A 5,317-nucleotide genomic window follows, 5' to 3' on the forward strand; every position below is an offset into this window, starting at 1 on the left:
GTAGCTGCATGGCTATGTCTTCGAGGTTCGATGCTAGTGGTCTTGATCTGATGCGGTGCGATGCTCCTTAGTGGGGTGCCTTGTTTTCTCTTTTATTGGCCAAGGGAAAGCACGGGTTACAGCGGGAGAAAAGAGGAGAACAAGAGAGAGGAAGTCATTCAGGGTCACTGGGACTTTCTTTTCCTTTGTACGGGCGTCGCTGACATGTTAGGTGGTGACAGGGACAGCTCCGCGCCGGGCGCCTGTCCGCCGATGATGCCATGCCCTGGCATTGTCAGCGGGTCATCGCGTCCCACTCTGCCCCGACGGGCGACGCGGCGAATCAACGTGCTGATCAGCGACCGTATAGGGAGTAGGCAGCATAGTGACCACACGTCCGTCACTGTGGGCGATGTGAGTTCCCTGGAATGACATATCACGGGGACGGGTTGTGTTGAGACGTGACTGCTCCCTGCACGATGCCAGAAGTTTGACCTCGGGTCGTACTTTCTAGCCCGTAGTGGTTGGCGGCGACGTGAGCTTCCGTTAGGAGCCGTGCCCGAGGGATCGGGCGAGGCGGAGCCCGCCCTCAGACGTCGGGCGAGGCGGAGCCCTTCCCCAGAGGTCGGGCAAGGCGGATCGCATGACCTTGGGGTTGGGCGAGGCGGAGCCCGCGGCCTCGGTGTCAGGCGAGGCGGAGCCCGTCCCCAGAAGTCGGGCGACGCGGAGCATGCGGCCTCGGTGTCGGGCGAGGCAATCGCACGACCATAGGGTTAGGCGAGGTGGAGCCTGCCCTTAGAGGTCAGGCGAGACGGAGCCCGCGGCCTCAGTGTCGGGCGAGGCGGAGCCCGCCCCTAGAGGTCGGGCGAGACGGATCGCACGACCTTAGAGTCGGACGATGCGGAGCCCGCAGCCTTGATGTCGGTTGGAGCTGTAGTCGCATCTTTGACTGTCTGAATGGATTAACGTATAACGATTATTAGCCCCTCATCTTTGGATATTCTATATTGGTCCCCGACAGGGGTGCCATTGCCAGTAAGCCAGTGCCCCAGTGGCAGTTCTGTGCCGCGACCTCGCATGCGGTCCACTTGTCCGCCAAGTGCCAAAGCACGGGGACAGACGAGATCACAAGCGGATTCTGGCTGCAGACGGCATGCTAGCACCGCACTGGGAAAGATTCTCGGCCTCTCGTGTGACGCCTGCCCGGCGCAGTTTTTGACGCTGCGGTATGTGAACCAACTAGTACCAATTGCGTGGAGTACTGCAGTGCGTGCCTTGGCCTCTTTGAAGGTAGGTAGGTATACAGTAGTCAGTGAAGAAACGGTCTTCCTGTGTGTGTCGAGATGATGCAGATGTGGGCGTGTCCGTCCATTGGTGTCGAATCCAACGAATTGGGTCCTTGCTTGTGTAGCCCTAGCCCAGGGTGGCCAGGTATAATCCTCTCCTTTGCCATGTCTACAAGTACAATTTGCCTTGTTTCAAAAAAAAAAAAAAACAAGTACAATTTGCCTCCATAAACTACAACTGTCCTATCGTGGTTTCCTTAGTTCGGGTATACACGTATCAATGGGCTGTTTGGCTCCCGGCCACAGCGATTTTTTTTTATTTTTAACACTTTTTTTTTTTGTAAACTAGACGTAGACAGAACACCAGCCTCTATTGCAACTGAACGGGAGCTGCTATCGGTGAGGATCGGTAGAGACACGACCATGGACCCCGGCTTCGTGTCGCAGCTAAACGTCACATGCAGCTCCGACCCCAACGCATTCGCCTTCCTCGACCCCTCGTCGGTGGGCTTCGACAACGCCTTCTACCAGAACCTGTAGGTCGGCAAGGGCTTCCTGGGCTCCGACCAGGTGCTCTACTCCGACATGAGGTCGCGCAGCACGGTCGACTACTACGCGTCCAATCAGGGTGCCTTCTTCGACGATTTCGTGGCGGCGATGACCAAGCTCGGGAGGATCGGGGTCAAGACGCCGGCCACCTGTGGCGAGATACACCGGGACTGCCGGTTCCCGAACTAGTTGCTAGTTAATCTCGCCGGTAATGCTGCCATGACGTATTGAAACGAATACTAAGCAAATAAATGGAGTCCATACGCAAGTTGCCAAGTTACCACATAATATTTTCATTGGTTCATGAGTCTGTAAGTTTCGGACGACAATATTTGTTCGACATAACCAACTAATTCTCAGAAGTGTAAGGATCCATCGGACACCTCTGTCTCTTCGGATTTGTAGGCAACACATTCGGAGTGTAGCCAACGTCGGTGTGGTCGCGTTGCCGATGCGTACGGCTCATACCCTGCAAGTATATGATATGCACGATTACTTATAGTATGTATGATCGTTAGTTTAAGGAGCCTACATATTTAAAGAAACTACCATTGTTACTACATGTGAGGTTCCTTGGGTACCAAGCGGGGCACCACCTAGTTGAGACATGATGATCTCGTCCTGCTGCCAATCGTCCCACTGGTGGTGCTGTATGCGAAAGCCCGGGGGGTCATCGTCGTCGTCGTCGTCCTCATTTGCAGGGTCCTTCCCAGCGCTATGATGTGATGGTGTATGCACTGTGCCAGGATTTCGCATACAGAAGACTGGCTGAGAAGAGTCGGCTGGTGTCCTCAAAGAGCCAGAAGACGTGCCACCCGACCGCGCCGGGTAATCGGGTTCCACCCAAGGAGTGTCCATGCAGCTCAGCTTCTAAGCTAGCTTTCTGCAGCTCTTCTTCACCTTCTGCATAAATAAACATTAAAGTTAGTGCATTTCCCAAACGCATATACACTAAAGAAACATTTTCAGAATGGACAAGTTTATGTTTACCTTCACAAAAGCCTCGAGAACGCCTGGCCCCTGCCCTCTAGACTCGTGAAGCCAAAATGCTGCTTCGTTTGATAGCCTTGACAGTTGTGTCGCCTGGGTACAGAAACGCGGTTGGACAGTTTTAGTACACATACTTAATATCAAATTGATAACAAATTGTACCATTCGAGTATCTTACCACATATCTTTGAAGCAGGGCTCTCTGTAGTTGTGTGTCGTCCTTAGTGGCAACGTCGTACACATCTTCGATCACATCTTCCTCGTCGTCCTCGTCAATCGCCTCCTCAGTGTATAGGGGCTTGATATGTGTTCTCATAGACCTGTGAAGCCATCGCAGGTACTCGTCGAAGATGTGCTGGTCGTGTGGGGGACCCGCATCGACCGGTTGCCGGTCCCTGTTCTGCCACAACTGGATTTATGCGTTGTGTGTCATGCGCCAATCCTTGGTCTTGTACCTCTTCCTACGGTCATACCTGTAACAAAACGATTGTTAGTTGTACCATACACACCTCTGAATTATAGCTTTGTTATTAATCGATAACGCACCCATGCAATTCTTGGTTGGTGGAGTAAAGCGGTGGTGGGTAGCCTGTTATTCTTTCAAACTGCCTACAAACCCTAATGGGCAAGTGAATCTCCACCACATGGAAGAAAATAAGAGGGACGTTGGAGCGATACTCGTCTAACTCATCCCTAGTGACAGGACTCAGAGCTTCAGAGCATCCCAAGGACACCAATGCACCTAAACATTTCATAATTGAGTTAGGTTATGATATAGTGTACATCGAACAAGACACATGTATCATAGTAAAGAGAGCGTAACCTGGTGTTGTGTTAGGACGTCGAGACAGTTCATGTACTCTGTGTACTTGCACCTCGCATTCCCTCTAACTAACTCTGCTTGCGTCCAGATATACAGAGCTGTAGGGAGTGTATCCTGCTCGTTCCAATGTTGCATTAAACACGATAATGAATTAGCCATTAATAATTTCATCATATATAACTGCCTTGAAGAATATAGTGAACCAAAGTACTTACCGATAAACCAGTAACAAGGGGCCTCCCAACGGGCCATCGTTCCCAACATCAAACCTGGAGTAGGTAGGAGTAACCCCCAAGATTCGCATACCCTGAGGTACGATGGCAGGCAACGCATAGCTGTCGATATGTCCATGCCAGGACTGTGCTGCCCCAGCTGTACGTAGTTATGTTATCCCACGGCTAACGTAGTATATCAAGGAAGATCTAGCTGATGGTGTTGCCCGGGGCGTCTGGGAATAGGAAAGCACCAAGAAAGTGCTAGAGCCACACTCTAGCGAACCTATCGATCTAAGCCTCATCAGCCTGTGGATCCAAGTAATCAAAGCGCTCTGTGATCCATGACGATGAAACACCAGAACTTTTCCTAAAATTCACCAAAGAAAATAAGACCCGATGGCTGCAGGAAAGTAATGCAAGTATTAAATAGGCTTGAATTGCTCACTTATTTTTCTTAGAAACCTCATCGTCCGGTGGAAGAAAGCCAGTGAACCGAGCCACCAGCTCCTCCAGTGATTGTTGTCAACTATACCTATCACTAGAAGTCCCCCAACCGAAGGCCAAAGATAACCTTCACGTCCTGCATGATCAAGGTCATCTCGTCGCAAGGTAGGTGGAACGTGTGGGTCTCAGGCCTCCACCTGCTATAAGAATAGAACGACTGTTAGTTAAACTCAAATTTGTTATAAGAATGTTTACGTATAATGAAGGCACTCGCACCTATCTACAGCTGTAGTAAGTAGTGCTGGGTCAAGAGGCGGAAGACCGTAGTTGACAACATGGACAAGCTCGAGGAAGCCGGCACGCCGTATGTACGACGCATAACACTCGTCCCACTAGTGCGCCCTAGTGTGTGTGGGGCCTCAAAGGAGGCAAGGGCACCTCTACGTCGGTGTCAGTCAAGAAGTGTGCTCGGTGTGGCTCGTCGTACTCCACCTCAAGAAGGGGATACAACTGGTGCTGCGTGGGAGGGGTCATCCTGTTATAAATTGATAAACAAAGGGTTAGAGTATTCAAATTAACATTATATAGCATTGCAAAATTTGAACTACTTGTTATGCAATACAAACACAATATGAAAGCACATGTATATATTTAAAGTAACATTAACAGATAGGGCTTGTTTGACTGGTCAGGTTTGGGCTGATTTTGGATGATTTTGGATGATTCAATAGTATTCTGTGAGGAAGAATAAGCTGAAACGAGCTGAAACACTGAACGGGCTGATATTAAACAACTTCACTAGGAAAATAAGCAACTTCTATGTATAGTTGTTCAGACATAAGACAACTAGAAGATGCCATAACTGCATTTGCTATATAGCATTCATTTCTTTTTCATTGCACTGTTGATTTAAAGTATATAATTTACACAATCTATAATTGGGGAGATGCCATAACTGCATTTGCTATATAGCTTTCCTTTCTTTCCTCTCATGATAGCTTGTTTCCATCCACTAGAAGCGACGGCTTTTT

This window comes from Miscanthus floridulus, chromosome 8 (genome assembly GCF_019320115.1).
Source record: "Miscanthus floridulus cultivar M001 chromosome 8, ASM1932011v1, whole genome shotgun sequence".
NCBI classification, from domain to species: Eukaryota; Viridiplantae; Streptophyta; class Magnoliopsida; order Poales; family Poaceae; genus Miscanthus; species Miscanthus floridulus.